This window comes from Triturus cristatus, chromosome 9, assembly GCF_964204655.1.
Source record: "Triturus cristatus chromosome 9, aTriCri1.1, whole genome shotgun sequence".
Lineage (NCBI taxonomy): Eukaryota > Metazoa > Chordata > Amphibia > Caudata > Salamandridae > Triturus > Triturus cristatus.
In genome coordinates this window covers 1053137736-1053155649 of record NC_140592.1, presented here as the reverse complement: position 1 = coordinate 1053155649, position 17914 = coordinate 1053137736, and the positions used below count along the sequence as shown (strand labels likewise).

The following is a 17914-nucleotide window of genomic DNA, read 5'->3' as shown; positions in this document are numbered from 1 at the left end:
CTATTCCGGGCTCAGTGGAAGCCGCAGAATCGGCTCGCAATTTAGGAGTCTGGTTTGAACCTAGTTTACAGCTGGATGCGTCCGTAAATAAGACTGCGGCGACCTGCATGGGCCTGCTCCGTGCCCTACGTAAACTTCTACCAATATTCCCGCGGAGAGCCAGAGCAGAGATAATGCGTAGTTCTATTCTCAGTAGGTTAGACTACTGCAACGCACTACTTTTGGGAGCTCCTAAGATCTTGATCCTAAAGTTGCAGAGGATCCAGAACATGGCTGCGAAATTGGCTCTATCTCGGCCGCGCTCTGCTTCTTCATCTGCAGCTCTAGTCGATCTGCACTGGCTGCCGGTCCAGCAGAGGATTGCCTTCAAGGCGTTATGCCTTGTATTTAGGGCTCTGCATGGACTAGGACCAATTCCACTCCAAAATCTTTTTTCTTGGTATCAAGCTGCCAGACCTTTGAGATCCTCCTCGGCGTTCCTGGTGAGGATTCCCAGGATTAATAGAGTGAGGATGGGCGGCCGCGCTTTTAGTCATACAGCCGCCACACTATGGAATACTCTGACATTGACGAGTAGTCAAGATCTGCTCTCCTTTAGAGGGGATCTTAAGACCTACCTGTTCCCAAGAGCAATGTAATACACCTTCCTGATGGTTAGACATGGTCTCAGCGCCAGGATACCCTTTTGGGTGACAGTTGCGCTTAACAAGCATTAAATACATACATACATACATACAGTAGGTCTGGTCATTGTACAGTAGGTCTGGTCATTGTACAGTAGGTCTGGTCATTATACAGTAGGTCTGGTCATTGTACAGTAGGTCTGGTCATTGCACAGTAGATCTGGTCATTGCACAGTAGGTCTGGTCATTGCACAGTAGGTCTGGTCATTATACAGTAGGTCTGGTCATTGTACAGTAGGTCTGGTCATTGCACAGTAGGTCTGGTCATTGTACAGTAGGTCTGGTCATTGCACAGTAGGTCTGGTCATTATACAGTAGGTCTGGTCATTGTACAGTAGATCTGGTCATTGTACAGTAGGTCTGGTCATTATACAGTAGGTCTGGTCATTGTACAGTAGGTCTGGTCATTGCACAGTAGATCTGGTCATTGCACAGCAGGTCTGGTCATTGCACAGTAGGTCTGGTCATTGTACAGTAGGTCTGGTCATTGCACAGTAGGTCTGGTCATTATACAGTAGGTCTGGTCATTGCACAGTAGGTCTGGTCATTGTACAGTAGGTCTGGTCATTGTACAGTAGGTCTGGTCATTGCACAGTAGGTCTGGTCATTATACAGTAGGTCTGGTCATTGTACAGTAGGTCTGGTCATTATACAGTAGGTTGGGTCATTGCACAGTAGGTCTGGTCATTGCACAGTAGATCTGGTCATTGTACAGTAGGTCTGGTCATTGTACAGTCGGTCTGGTCATTTCCAGCGGGGTGAGGGTAGTTCTGTTAGAACTGCCATGAGTGTAACTGTCATCCAGCATTCCCTGATCAGCCAGCAATGGGGGAGCCTCATAGTGGGAATTAATGTGTCATTTGGACACATTTATGGTCCAGCATGCACCGAATACTGCCTGCCAGGGTTGTTATTGATAGTGGTGTTCTTGTGACTTTTGTCCGCCTCAGGGCAAGACTGTCATCCAAACTCTACTCATTACTTACGACTCTTCAAAAGGATTAAGGAAGACCTTGTCCCAGAACTTAGCTGCAGACGCCCTGTTGGTGCTTTTATGACCTCAAACTCCTCGATCTAAGATAAAGACTTGCGCCGCATACTTGCAGTAATGCATCTTCTCAAAAGTGATTACACTTTTTGTAAACAAAACCGGACTCTGATCCCAAGTCTGTAGTGTATGTTTCACAAAGACTGCGCCCTGGATGTATTCCTATTAACCATGGTCACATCTGCCCACTAAAGACCCTGGAAGCAACCATACTCACGCCTCCTTATGTTCCTTCCTTGTGTTTGCATATTGCATCAGGCTCCCAGGAAATTAAAAACGTGTTACCCCTTTATCTGTCACCCAGCAATCTTACGGAATATTTTCTTATCTAGCATGGCACCTTCCATCTTTGTCATCTTGTCAATACATTTTTATGCTGGACCTCAAAATACTATACATAAAACCTTGCCTCAAAAAAGCACGTACTGGATGATTGCCAAATGTTTTCCTATTTCATGCAGGGGTTAAAAAATGTAAAGTGTGTAGTGAAAGTTGTGTTTTCCCATTTTAGTTCCTGGTGGGAAAATTTGCTCGTTTCTGAAGCAGGAGCCACTGAATGTTTTGAAGCCAAACTTGGCATGAAAGTATTAACGTTTACTCAAAAGGTGAGCTTTTTTCTTTTGGTGTTCCTCCGTTCAATAGTTTTTGAGATGGAAGCATTTTAAAAATGTTGCAGGTGGGCTTGAAAGAGTTAAAACTTTTGTATACCTCTATACAGTGATTTGTGACTCGTGTATCACATTTGAATTTTTTGACAAATGCTATTTGTTGGGAAGGACAGTAGAACTTTTTTTTTTTTGCCATGTTGAAAATTGCGAATAAAACAGATCTGCAGCTTTTACGCTGTGAAACAAAATCCGCAGCAGTTGGAGACACTGAGAGGTGAACTACCCTGTAGGACTGGAGATGCGCCCATAGGCTTGGAGAACTTGGGCAGTACACCAGTAAACAAACAAAGCCAACATAGCATCATTTGCAAGTCAAAATATGATATGCCATTTTAAGAAGTGGATTTGTCTGCCTTTTTTAAAATAATATTGTGAAATTGATGCGATTCTGGTCTTTCGTAAAAGGCTATAAGAATGAGAGAAAGACCGGGGTGAGAGAGATGGAAACAAATGCAGAGAAGCAATACAAAGGCGAGAGCCAAAGGGCGTGCGCAGCAGGGTTTCAATGCACATGGTGAGGTTGGGGCAGTGTCAAAGGCCGTGTGGGTTTGGGCATTGAGTGTATTATGAAAGAAACCACATGCATTTAGAGATGTAATCACATAATATAGTTCTCCAAAAGAACAAGATTACCCTTTCAGGTGTATTATTTTGGTATTGTGCCCCATAAAATCCAGACCACTCCGTGTGTGAATGTGACCGATAGACTTGTCAAAAGGACGTTTAACGGAGTCCTTTGTGATTCATTTACCACTAGACTAAAAGAGGTGTCCTTGAGGCTCTATATGCAGATGAACATCCAGTACCAGCAAGATTTAGACACGTTTACCTAAATCACCCCCCTACAGCCTGAAAGCAACAAGACCCATGGCCCCCAACAGAAAATAAAATGCGGAAAGAAGTGGCCGCCAATGTCCCGCCTGCTGAATGTAAGTAAAGCAGGGCATGCCCGCAGTAAGCCAAACAAGCGCGGGCGCCTCGCGCTGAAAAGATGCAGCAGGGGGAGGGGAGAGAGGAGGGGGCCTGCGCGTCCCTTGCGGGAGCGAGAAAACATATGTTGCCAGTGGAAGCTAGCAAACATATGTTGCCAAAGCTCGCTCACGCAAGGTAATCTCCAAACGTGCACGCGTTGCCATTGAAGGCAATGGAACACGTGAACGTTTTTGGCTGAAAAGCTGTGCCGATGACTAAAGGTCCTTTGCCTATGCAACGCATGCGCGCTGCTTAGGCGAGACCTAAAAAAGGGTTTTCTCCGATTTTTTCCCTGAGCTGCGCCCTTAGCGACAAACAAGAACGACCCAAAAATATGAGGCCTATACATATGTTGCTCTCTGCAACCACTTTTCCCTTGCAGTTTGCCTCTCATATACACTTCTATTTGCGAGTTGAACTTCCTTCTCCTCCTACAAAGGCGTGCTTGGGTTACCACGGCAGAGCCCCCCTTCCCCCCGCTCTCCCCATCTGCATTGTTCCCTTTCCTGTAAATGGCTGTCGATCGGTTCAATGTCATTAGAGTCACTGTTCACAAGCTCTGACCTATCAGTGAAAAATAATTAGCATGCTGGGACTTGTAGTCCACAGCAGTAATAGGGGTAGCAAAATTATACGTTAAATTCCCTTAGGCTCAAAATTTCGGTCTACCTAAAGGTGACTTTCATGAATTTTATGAAATTCGAATAAAGGTCTTTTGATTGATTGATTGATTGACTTTCATTAATTGGGGACCCTGTCTATTTCACATTGCTCCTTCTTGAGTATTTAAGCACTTAAAAGAGACAAAACTGCAGCGTGCAGCTCTCTTTACAAAGAGTAATATATACGTCTGGGTTTAGGTTTATTCTACCCCTGGAGGCTCAGGGGCATGTCTTCAGGTGGGCTGAGACCCCACACTGCTGCATCTTTCTTTATCCGACATCAGGCCCGATTCAGTCGGGAAACTCCAGATTCTTAGATCAAAAACTAGTTTTAAAGCCCTGCCATGTACTATGCATCAGGCATTAGACTAACACATTTGAGTGAGGGGATCCGCATCGCTACACTGAAATGCAAAGTCATGCACTATAATAGTGCCTCCTCAGCTTTCACCTGGAGTACTGCTATATTAATGCACTATACAAGCTGCAGTGGCAACGCGCACTGGGCGCTGCTCCCGGCAGTCTTGGGGCCCCTGGCTGAGCTCCGCCTGCCCAGTGCTACTTTGTAACACTATGCACCCGACGCCAGCGTGGCATTTTCAATCACGTCAGGATGGTGGGAGTTAGTGCCCAATGGCACACACTAATAGGCGGGTCCTTCCGCCCCTGCTGCCTCTTGCTGTGTGACCGCCTGGCTTGTGCAGTTTTCATAAAGTTTTGGACCCGACCCCACCGGCTCGCTGTCTTGTGAACCACCGGCTGGCACATGCTAATAGCAATCATGAGGATTTATGGGGGCTTGGTACCGCTGGCACTTGCCTTCTTTTACTTTCTACAACAAAGGGGGGAACCCAAATAACCCTCCGGCATCTGGGTATATAAATGATATATAGAAAAAGATAATGCCTCGGGACTAATACTCTCACATAAGTTTAGGCGAAGAGATAGATAAATTATCTCTCCCCTAGAGTAATATTTATTTCTCCAACAAAACCTGTATTATTGAATTTTATGACCAAGTCAACGGCGATTCCAATGAAAACCAAAAGTATATAAATTAACTTTTTATAAGTGTAAGGATATTTATTTTATACCACACTTTTTTGAAATTCTTTTGTAATTCTTTTGTTTTTAGACATATATATACAAACAAATACAATATTTACAATACTTACATATAGCAAAACCACTGAACATATACATATCAACAAACGCCCTTTTTAATATACCAGGATGCTTATGGGCTTTTTTTGAAACAGCATTCCTATATATCGAAGATCACTACTACAGACGCACTACGAGATTTTGTCGTTTACAATCTCCTAATTATTTTGAGTGCTCTTTCACAAATCATTCAAAACATAAATCATAATCCAGCGAGTGTCTTCAAAATAAATGTCGACGCGTTTCAGCCAAATAACTCTTTTGGCCTCATCAGGACTAGGGCATCCGAACAAATAATTTACAACCTGTAAGAACAAATTGATTGTCCCTATTAATATCCATCTTATCTCTATATAAATTATATACACAGGAGTACACGGAACAATATTAAAAAACACTATATTACAATTATATTACAACAGTTCAAAACTGAAGTGGCGGCTCATACAAAAAACCGAAGAACTTTAAATAAAACACCCAGGGTGTATGACAACTTTATAACCCAATCTGATATATCACCGACAGTGAATGTAAAGCAATTAGGTGTATTAATGTGTGATATGCTAAATAAACCTAAAATGCCTTGTAATGAAAACTGCATATTACCTATTGTCCAATTAGGGTCTCATTGGGACAAATGATCGTCTTTTCCTTCTTTCTTTTTTCTATAAATTATTTATCTTGGCGGGCTAAAAGCAATCAAAACCAAAAATTATCTCAATGGAAAATCCATCCACCTATACTAAATATATCTACTTTCAAGTCACAGTCTCACACATCCGTTTCCCTTTATCTCAAAGTCAGTATAATCTCAAAGTGCACCGATTGCATTGTTATTTAGAACGAGAAAACCCAAAGTAATTGACACCGTAAGTAACACCCATTAAGGGAAATAGGAAATAGAACCTGCATGTTATTGAAAGGATATGTAGTACATACCTTGTGCGTTATTATTCGACCCTTCCAAAACCACTTGTTATACGGTTCAAATATTCTGCATATGTTTGTGCATATACAATGTTTTAGCACTGCTTGAGGTCGCGTCGCTATCAACTCTGTCAATAAAACCAATGAAAAACCAAATCTAAGTATCAATTCTCTTTAGCCTTAGTGAAACAATAGGTTTATTTACACTTATGCCGAGTCGCTCGTCTCCTTACCTCAAAGTTTATACACAGGACCCACTTCTAACGTTCCTTCTCCCTCCAGTCTACAAGGATCGCGTCCGAAGTCACGTGATGCGGAAGTCTATTTAAACCCGGCAGGAAATGCCGTAAACATAATAAAGGGACCACTCTCTCTACGTTGATGGTAGACTAAGACATTGCCAACCATAAACCTAGTAAAAGGACTACTGTTCGACTACAACGGAGAACAGAAAGTTTATACATACGGAAAAGAATAAATACCCACTACGCACTACGACAAAATCTCGTAGTGCGTCTGTAGTAGTGATCTTCGATATATAGGAATGCTGTTTCAAAAAAAGCCCATAAGCATCCTGGTATATTAAAAAGGGCGTTTGTTGATATGTATATGTTCAGGGGTTTTGCTATATGTAAGTATTGTAAATATTGTATTTGTTTGTATATATATGTCTAAAAACAAAAGAATTACAAAAGAATTTCAAAAAAGTGTGGTATAAAATAAATATCCTTACACTTATAAAAAGTTAATTTATATACTTTTGGTTTTCATTGGAATCGCCGTTGACTTGGTCATAAAATTCAATAATACAGGTTTTGTTGGAGAAATAAATATTACTCTAGGGGAGAGATAATTTATCTATCTCTTCGCCTAAACTTATGCGAGAGTATTAGTCCCGAGGCATTATCTTTTTCTATATATCATTTATATACCCAGATGCCGGAGGGTTATTTGGGTTCCCCCCTTTGTTGAAGAGATTTATATTTACACCTAGTTAGGTGTGAGGGTACTAATTATAAAAAAGAGAGATACATCCTTTGAGAGTATTTGATTAAAAGAAACAGTAAAGATATGAGTCAACTGGCTTTTCTAATTTTATAAATATTTTGTTATTACGTACACAGGAACAGGAATATAGTAGCTATAGACATTCATTGATATGACAGAACCCCTATTAGTGAGTTACACTGAAGAAGAAATAAGTGCCTTGTGCAAAATTCCTTCGTTACTAAGTGGAGATCAAACAGTCACACAGGTTCTGAATATAGATAAAGTTGAGAGATTGAAACAATTGAAAAAGGGGACTGTATCATAATCAGTTTTAAAAGCCCACTAGTTGCCCCTTACATTTGTAACTGGCTGGTAAAGCCGGATAAATCCAACATAGACGTAGTGTCTCTCTCGCATTTCTATCCAAATGTTTACAATTTAGGACTGGGGAGGGAACAGAGTTGGACTAGAGTGGGCTTTGCTGTAGACGGTTCACGGTACAGACCCAAGTATAATTCATTGCCGGTCCATGGTGATTTTGTCCTTCAGAATAGATTTTCCTGTCTGGACCTAGTAGATTGACCAATAAGGGGGGTCATTCCGCAACACCCGATAAATTCTGCCTATGGGTCTACATTTAGGGGGGAAGGTACATTCGCTCCCGTAAACAAAAAAGGTCCCTGGCCCCTGCAAAAGACGGAGGGTCTACAATGGGAAGCACCCAAGTGTTAGACGAGGATCCACCAAATACATTAACTGTTGCTGCAACGCAATTGGTGGAGCTTGCTGAATTACCCACTCGGTCGCCCATCACTACTGGCTTGGGTGACTTGGGTAATTCTGCATATGACATCCCGTCTGCACTAAGTGAAGCTGGTCCCCAATTCCAAGGTCTAGGTATGACCATCCTGTCCTGGAATGTAGCGGGCATCTCAAGCAAGGTGGATACCCCAGAGTGGGAAACTTTGGTTAGCAAAAGTGACATACTCCTCTTTCAAGAGACATGGGCTAGGGTACCACTGGCCAGGAGGGGATATGACATTTTTGAAATCTCGGCAAAGTCGAATGGGAGAGGGAGACCTTCGGGAGGCTTGGCAATCTGGGTGGCAAGCCATATTGGGTGTCAGGCGATTGGTATGGATACACTTTCACCGGACATTCAGTGTGTGCTCCTCAGATGGCCTGATAAAAGTACGTGGGCTATTGTTAATGTCTGCTCTCGACCAGTCGCTGGGGGTAAAGAATCTCCCACCCTAGCTGATCTCTCATCTTTTCTAGGGCAATTGACAGGTAATCTGAAAATAGTGGTGGGAGGAGATTTTAACTGCCACTTTGAACCCCTGGAGGGCCTAACGGAGGGTGCTTTTACTGCCGAGGATGACCATTGGGGAGTCCCTCCTTCTTCATCACCTCACCCCAAAGTCTGGTCCCCGTTGGCAGTACAACTTACTTCTCTCACCCTGAATTTTGCTCTGAGGGCGTGCAATGGGCGCACCCCTTCTGACACTCCTTCGGTGTGCACCTTCAACAAAAAGGACCAGGAGTCAAGGCTGGACTACATTTTTATAGATATCTCCCTGTGGCCCAAAGTTCTAGATTTTAGAGTGATCCCGAGGATAGACAGTGACCACAATGCCCTTTCCTTGGTGATCCAGCACCCAGCCCCTGCCTTAGGGACGCCAACTACCGATTTTGTAACTGACCAGGGAGACATACTACTCACCACAAGCAGGCGCCGAGTGAAATGGGGGAAGCTAGTTGAGAAAGAAGAAGCTTTAAAAAACCTCTATGGCATAGCACTCCCTAGGTTCCAGGAGGTGGATGCCCTCATCAACCAATCTAGACCCGCAGACTACAATGAGAGACTATCTGGTATTCATCAGGCCCTAGTAAGGGACCTTGCAGATGTCTTCAATCCGGCCCTGCCTATTAGAAGGAAAAAGATTCGTGCTCCGACTTGGTACACCTCCACTTGTAGGAAAACTAAGTCTGAGCTTCTCTCTGCAATTAAAGAGGGTAGTGATAAGGTGAATATCGCTGCCCTTAGGAGGGGGTATAAGGTAGTGCTGGCCAATGCAAGGGCAGAGTGGGATTGGAACCACTGGCATGACTTGTCTGGTGCCCTTAAATCTAAAGACTTTAGAAAATGTTGGGCTCTGGTAAACAATGGTACAGGGGATCTGTTGTCTGCAGTAGAACCCAATATTGCCCCCTCTGTTTGGGAGGCTCACTTTGGGTCACTATATCAAGAATCCACTCTCTGGCCGGAAGGGATGGTGGTAGAGTCCCCCTGCCTGCCAGAGGGGGCCTTGGAATTTTCTTTGGGGGAGGTGAAGCTGGCACTGGAGGGCTTAGCGCTGGGGAAGGCACCGGGGCTGGACAAGCTACCCGGTGATTTGTTTAGATATCATCCTGACATTTGGGCCCCGTACTTTCTTGTCCTTTTCAATGCCATTTTGGGAGGTATGGCGATCCCTTCCTCTTGGTTAGGGGCTGAAATAGTTCCGATTTATAAGAAAGGGTCCCCTTTGAGTCCTGCAAATTATAGGCCTATCAGCCTGATAGATGTTCCCCAAAAGCTTTTTGCGCGCCTTATTCTGAACCATCTATTAGACTGGGTGGAGGAAAATGACATCTTGAGTCCCCTTCAGGCTGGCTTCAGGAGAAACACATCGACCATGGACCAGATCTTCCGCCTAGTTCTCCTCTACTGGAAGACGGTGAGGATTGAGGGCGGGAGATTGTACATGGTCTTCGTGGATCTGAGGTCAGCCTTTGACCTAGTCCCGCGCAGGAAGCTCTGGGAGGTATTGGAAAAGTTAGGAATTCCCCCCCAGCTACTTAACATCCTGGCCCGGCTGCATGAGAACAACTATGCGCAAGTTAGGTGTGGGAAGGACGGTAGACTTTCATCCAGGTTTCCTGTGCGCCGAGGTGTGAGGCAGGGTTGTGTCTTGGCACCGACCCTGTTTTGTTTATTCATCAATAATGTCATCTCACACCTGGAAAACGTCAAGGATAACGACGCCCCCTGGTTGGCAGGTAGAAGGGTACCGGCAATTATGTTTGCCGATGATACCCTCCTCCTTTCAAAATCCCCAATGGGGATCCAGAGGATCCTGGATGGTTTTGGTCTTTTCTGCAGTCAGCATGGATTGGAGGTGAATACAGAAAAGACCAAGTTCATGATCTTCAACCCACCAACTAAAACTAGGCCTAATCCTACTCTGGGGACCGCGAGCCTTGAGAGGGTGTCCACCTTCATATATCTGGGGGTTACACTGCAGGAAAACTTGGCATGGGATCGACAGATAGTACGATCCAAGGCCAAACTATCCCAACTCTCGGGTGCAATCCTGAAGGTGGCCAACACTTCTTCCTTCAAGCCCATAAGCCCGGCCCTTGAAACCTACAAGACCCAGGCCAAGGCTGCGGCCATGTATGGCAGTGAGCTATGGGGACATAAAACGGTGAAGGGCCTATCAATAGTGGAAAATAGCTTTCTAAGGCGCCTTCTAGCCCTTCCAAGTGCCACGCCACTCCAGCCTCTGAGAATGGACATGGGTCTCCCCCCTATTGCAGAGGAGCTTGTGTCAAAGCCAGTGAAGTTCTGGCACAGGCTCTGGTCTACGGACGAACTCCATCATTATAGGGAGGATCTCATCCATGTCATGAGCTTAAACTCTAGCGGCAAAATCCCCTGGCTCACCTTTGTGGAAAACGAACTGTCTGCCATTAATCTCCGTCTCCTGTGGGAGGACCCTGCACGAGGCTGCCGTGCAATCTCGCGCAAGGCTCTGGCTCAAATCTATAAAGCCAGGTCCCTTGCACATTTGTCGGCTGCTCAAAATAGTGGCACCTTAACCTTGCAATTTTTAGAATCCAAAAATTCTTATATTTTTGAACCTTTTATGGATTTTATCTTTCCTATCCTGGCAAGGAAACTGTATGTTCAATGGAGGTATAGCACACTACCTATCAATTCATACACCTCGAAGTGGACAAATGGGGGCGACAAAATATGTCCCTGTTGCAACAACCATGTGGAAGACGACCCCCATATCTTGTTTGTGTGCCGTGCATACCAAAGGCCCAGAAAATATTGGATAGCGCCACTCTGTAAGAACCTGGGGTTCAGAGAGTATGCACAAGCATACAGGATTTTGAAAACTAGTACCCTGGGCCACATTGTGTTTGCTGTTTCCAAATTTCTTATGGCCATATGGCTGATTAGAAGGAAAAAAATCGTCTGAAGCTCCTTGAACTTTTTAAAGAACTTTCCAAATGCGATTTTAACCCATTCCTCGCTGGGAGAGCCGTTTTTTACTTAAATGTATTTTTATAATGTTTTAATGTCTGTAATGCTTTTATTGCATCTTTTATGGTCTATATGACCGAAATAAAGAATTTTTGGAATTGGAATTGGAAAAAGAAAAACATTAGAACTCAACTTCATGCACAAGTGTTGCTGGAACATCTAAAAAACAACACCATCCCAGTGGGACTCCAAGTGAGAAATATTCCGGTAATCTTTATCACTGATAAGGCTTATTTGGGTAAATTTGGTGGAGTAGGTACAAAATGCTCCAGAGATTGGATGGCATTATCAATAGAAACTGCTCTCAGACTGAATGAAGAAGAACTCAAAGAAATTCAGCTATTAGAACAAGAAATCTTGGGAGATACCACCATAAAAGACTCTAAATCTTTGTTGGAAACAGTCGAAAAAACAATAGCGGATTTCAAAATTCATACCACTAATCAAAAAACCACAAAAGTGGCTAGAGACATAAAAAACTTTAAATTGGAAGAGATTTACCCTTATTTAAAGGAAGATTTTTATCAGAACAATAATCCCAGTTCCCTAAATCTGCAATACAGGGGTAGATCACGAAATAAATTCATTACTTTTTCAGACACTTCCTCAGATTCTGACCAAGGGTCCTACAATAATTATCATCCAAACCCACAATATCCTAGATCCCAACCTTTTTTTGGCAGAGGCCGGTATCGAGGCAGAGGAGGAGGAACAAGATGGAGAGGATACAACACACAAGTTGGCCAATATCATCAACAAGGCCAATATCAGACTCCAGAACAATATCAAAATCAAGATTCAGAGACTTTCAGAACCAGGAAGAAAACATACAGACGTTGAATATAAACAACTTACAAAAGCAAGATAGATTAGAGACTATACCTATATATAATCTATCTAAATACACGCCCACTCAAACGGAATTGTTGGTTTTAAATAAAGGGTTATCATTTGTTCCCACAGCCTTACAAAATCCTGTGGACACTAAAACTGAGATTTTACACTTTTTGAGAAAGGTTAGGCTTCAAGCCTTCTTCTTAGAAAAAGAAAAAAATGAACAGTTAAATATTAGTGGCCTAAGAAATAAATCTAAATTCATCCCAGAAAGCATTCTTCTGCCTACAGAAATTTTGATCTTCGAGGAACAAATCCTAAGAGAACTTGACGCATTACAAAGCAAGAAAGTTTTTTTCAATGCCAATTGCAGTAAACAGGAAATTCAAGCCCTTAAAGATTTAGCCAATAATCCTACAATAATAATTAAGCCGGCCGACAAAGGGGGAGGAATCGTGCTTTGGGATACAGACAAATATGATCATGAAGTTATCCGACAATTGTCTAATCCTATGCATTACAGATTACTGGAAACTAACCCTACACTCGAGTTAAAATCAGAGATCTTTGAGATTACCAAAGATGGTTTAGAGGGTGGTTGGTTGTGTAAGAACGAATTTGATTATCTCAATAGTGACAAAACTAAGACACCAAGTATATATGTTTTACCAAAGGTGCACAAAACATTGATAGATCCACCAGGTAGACCTATTGTGTCTGCATGTGGTTCTATTTTGGAACCATTGGCCAAATACATTGATACTTTTCTAATTCCTTTGGTGAAAAAGACTCCATCCTATGTGAGAGATACAATGGATTTGATATCGAAGGTAGAAGGACTACCTTATAACAGAGAAAAACAACTTCTGGTGTCCTTCGATATCGAATCCTTGTATACCAACATTCCACAAGATGAGGCATTGGCTGTCATGCAATATAAACTGGATGAAAGAGATCGCCCCCATCAAGTTCCTACCGAATTCATAATAGCTCTAGCTACTTTATGCCTAAAAAATATTTTTTTTAATTTCAAAGAAAATTTGTACCTGCAAGTATCAGGAGTCGCAATGGGCTGCAGTTTTTCACCTGAAATAGCTAACCCAGTTATGGCTGAATTCGAAAAAAGATGGATATATAGTGACACCAACCCATTTTTAACCAACATTGGGTTTTGGTGTCGCTATATAGATGATATTTTTATGATTTGGGATGGAGACGATACATGTCTACAAGATTTTCACAACTGGCTAAACTCAAGAACAGCTGAATTTAACTTCACTAAAAGTGCTGACCATGACAAAATAAACTTTCTGGATGTTTTTATCCAACAGGAAAATGAAGTATTGGGGGTTTGTCTATACACTAAACCGACAGACCGTAACACTCTTTTGCACTTTACAAGCAGTCACCCACGTACTTTAAAGGAAAATTTGCCGTACGGACAATTTCTCCGTGTAAGAAGAAATTGTACAAACAAAAAAGACTTTTTCACTAATGCAGAGACATTAAAAGACAAATTAATAACTCGAGGATACCCAAAACAATTAGTGAAAGGTGCACTCAAAAGAGCGTGGTACACCCCGAGGGAAGTCTTATTAGTTCCAAAAGCAAAGGATAAAACCACTCCATTGACATGTGTGTTGACTTTTGATCCAAAAGCTAATAAAGTCAAGAAAATTGTCCAAAAAAACTGGAAAATAATTGAGCCTTTGGGAATTTCGAAACCTTTGTTTGCCTTTAAAAAAGGTAAAAATATCCGACAACAACTCGTGAGGGCTACAAGACAGACAGAAATACCAAGAAAAGATCTGCGGAACCTCCTGAAATTACCACCGGTATTTGGTCACTTCCGATGCCAAAACTGTTTGGCATGTAATCTAACAGAAGACTCCAAACAGTTGGAGATTAATGGCCTTACGCACTACCAAAAGACATTTTCCAATTGCAATTCAAAAAATGCAATTTATTGCATAAAGTGCCCTTGTAATAAATATTACATAGGCCAGACAACACAGCATGTAAAGAAACGTATATTGCAACACAAATCAAGAATTAAATGTAAAGTTCAGGGGGCCCCATTGGTGCAACATTTTCAGAACCATCAGCATTCAGAAAATGACTTAAAATGGTCAGTAATGTGTTTAGTCGGTAACTTTGAAAAAACTGAGTTGCAAACAAAACTTAACAGATTAGAGGCCAGACTAATAGCGAAATATCATACCACAACGCTAGGCCTTAATGATAAAGATGAGATCTGGGCTCTGTTACAATAATGGAGCGGTATAAAGGGTTTACATGTTCTTCAGACGATGTTGCTTGCAATAGTCGGTTCGTACTTATCTACACTAATGTATTATGGATAGCTAGAATGTAAGGAGTGGCGGTAACATACTGGGATATAAGGTGACTTTCCTATTTTGTTGCATTTTATTTTATTTTCAATCTTGTTTAAGTAGGTATATAATGAGTACAAGAAAGAAGTGCATATAGCACTAGTTTAGTGCATTCGATATTATTTAAACATTGGCCTTTTAGGGATTTTACATTTCAATCATTCCCATTCTTAATTGAATTCATTAGGACCTGATTAGGACTCTCCTGTATGGCGGTAATAACTTATGTGTGCATTCTGGTGAATTTTGGTTAATCCTAAAAAATGTAGTAATTCCCTTTATTATACTTTTGGGTATTTATTCTTTTCCGTATGTATAAACTTGCTGTTCTCCGTTGTAGTCGAACAGTAGTCCTTTTACTAGGTTTATGGTTGGCAATGTCTTAGTCTACCATCAACGTAGAGAGAGTGGTCCCTTTATTATGTTTACGGCATTTCCTGCCGGGTTTAAATAGACTTCCGCATCACGTGACTTCGGACGCGATCCTTGTAGACTGGAGGGAGAAGGAACGTTAGAAGTGGGTCCTGTGTATAAACTTTGAGGTAAGGAGACGAGCGACTCGGCATAAGTGTAAATAAACCTATTGTTTCACTAAGGCTAAAGAGAATTGATACTTAGATTTGGTTTTTCATTGGTTTTATTGACAGAGTTGATAGCGACGCGACCTCAAGCAGTGCTAAAACATTGTATATGCACAAACATATGCAGAATATTTGAACCGTATAACAAGTGGTTTTGGAAGGGTCGAATAATAACGCACAAGGTATGTACTACATATCCTTTCAATAACATGCAGGTTCTATTTCCTATTTCCCTTAATGGGTGTTACTTACGGTGTCAATTACTTTGGGTTTTCTCGTTCTAAATAACGATGCAATCGGTGCACTTTGAGATTATACTGACTTCGAGATAAAGGGAAACGGATGTGTGAGACTGTGACTTGAAAGTAGATATATTTAGTATAGGTGGATGGATTTTCCATTGAGATAATTTTTGGTTTTGATTGCTTTTAGCCCGCCAAGATAAATAATTTATAGAAAAAAGGAAGAAGGAAAAGACGATCATTTGTCCCAATGAGACCCTAATTGGACAATAGGTAATATGCAGTTTTCATTACAAGGCATTTTAGGTTTATTTAGCATATCACACATTAATACACCTAATTGCTTTACATTCACTGTCGGTGATATATCAGATTGGGTTATAAGGTTGTCATACACCCTGGGTGTTTTATTTAAAGTTCTTCGGTTTTTTGTATGAGCCGCCACTTCAGTTTTGAACTGTTGTAATATAATTGTAATATAGTGTTTTTTAATATTGTTCCGTGTGCTCCTGTGTATATAATTTATATAGAGATAAGATGGATATTAATAGGGACAATCAATTTGTTCTTACAGGTTGTAAATTATTTGTTCGGATGCCCTAGTCCTGATGAGGCCAAAAGAGTTATTTGGCTGAAACGCGTCGACATTTATTTTGAAGACACTCGCTGGATTATGATTTATGTTTTGAATGATTTGTGAAAGAGCACTCAAAATAATTAGGAGATTGTAAACGACAAAATCTCGTAGTGCGTCTGTAGTAGTGATCTTCGATATATAGGAATGCTGTTTCAAAAAAAGCCCATAAGCATCCTGGTATATTAAAAAGGGCGTTTGTTGATATGTATATGTTCAGTGGTTTTGCTATATGTAAGTATTGTAAATATTGTATTTGTTTGTATATATATGTCTAAAAACAAAAGAATTACAAAAGAATTTCAAAAAAGTGTGGTATAAAATAAATATGCTTACACTTATAAAAAGTTAATTTATATACTTTTGGTTTTCATTGGAATCGCCGTTGACTTGGTCATAAAATTCAATAATACAGGTTTTGTTGGAGAAATAAATATTACTCTAGGGGAGAGATAATTTATCTATCTCTTCGCCTAAACTTATGTGAGAGTATTAGTCCCGAGGCATTATCTTTTTCTATATATCATTCTTTTACTTTCTAGGCACTAGGATGCGTAGGCCACATTTGATAGTTCAGGCCACTGCTAGTCAAGGCTTTTATCCCCCACCCTATCACTCCGTGCGAGCCATGGTGATAAGTGGGGCTTTGCGCACGGGGCGCAGCACGGCAGGATATCAATGCCCATGATGTCGCCACTTAATAGCTCCTGAGCACTTTGGGGGCCCACCTGCTGCTGCACCAGGTGCACAGCATCAAGTTGTCACCAGTCGTTCCTCTCTCTTCTCTAAATGGCGCAGGCGGGCAGAGACGCCCGAACTCTCAAGGCAGGTCGTCATCAGCTGCCTGGCACTGAGTTAAGTTCCGAGCACAGTGTCAGGTGAGTGCTCAAATACAAGTTTTTGGTTCCTCAAATAGTGGTCAGATAGTAAAATAATGGTTTGCAAGTCGGGAAATATTTAGCCGCTTTACTGAATATTTTATCGTATTGTATTGTTATTTTATTGTGTGGATAGTAATTTGCTTCTCAATGGGCACTAGAGAGAACTTTCTTATTGAAGCTTGAGCTGGGTCCACGTCATGAAGAGGTGACCGGTTGCTATGGAAACTGGCCTGGGCCCAGCTAAATTATTTGCTGGGATTTTGGTTACAGACTTTCTCCCGGTCTAGCCAGCACGTGCCTCAGCTCACAGAGCTGGATTTAAATACACCTCCGAGTCTAAACCCACACCATTAATTGGTGATTTCATATTTATTTCCACTAAGGTGTGCATAGATAGTATCCAGGTCGACACACAAACCTTACACAAAGACCTAGTGCATAGGCAATTTGTAATAAAAAGAGGTTTTTTTTTTGTGTGTAAGCAAACATCCTGTCCACCAAGGAGCTCAAGCACAGATAATTCCTGGCCGCAGTATCAAGGGAACCGTTTACACAATAAAAAGTACACAGCTTACATTCCAATGCAGCTGTCTCAATATACAAATAGTGCATATATTGTGCTAAATCCCATGCAGCCCAGTAGGCCCCTGGCAACAACAAATTACAAAGAAAGGGGCCATTAGTGTGTCTGCTTTTCACACTTAGGCGCCAATTATGATGTCATTTGGAAAGGCTCCAAATGGGATTTGGTTCACCCGAATCTGATTCGGAACCCGCCTTTCCGACTGACTAGGACACATTTCTGAACGACCAATTACGATGGTCTGAAACCGTTCGGATTTTCCGACTCTCTTCTGAACGGCATTCGAGGTAACCGAGTTGATCGGCACCAACTCATGCAGGTATACGGACCGCGT

General features: G+C 41.8%; 2 long non-coding RNA genes across 2 annotated transcripts in view; one reads left to right on the top strand and one right to left on the bottom strand.

Annotated features, from left to right (window-relative positions):
• LOC146799348 (uncharacterized) overlaps nt 1-17914 on the bottom strand; it is a 60880-nt gene that overhangs the window by 20995 nt on the left and 21971 nt on the right. The window lies entirely within an intron of this gene.
• On the top strand, nt 2318-16104 carry LOC146799349 (uncharacterized). The gene is made up of 3 exons (XR_014968764.1): nt 2318-2336; nt 15673-15755; nt 16057-16104. It is a non-coding gene; the product is annotated as an uncharacterized LOC146799349 (long non-coding RNA).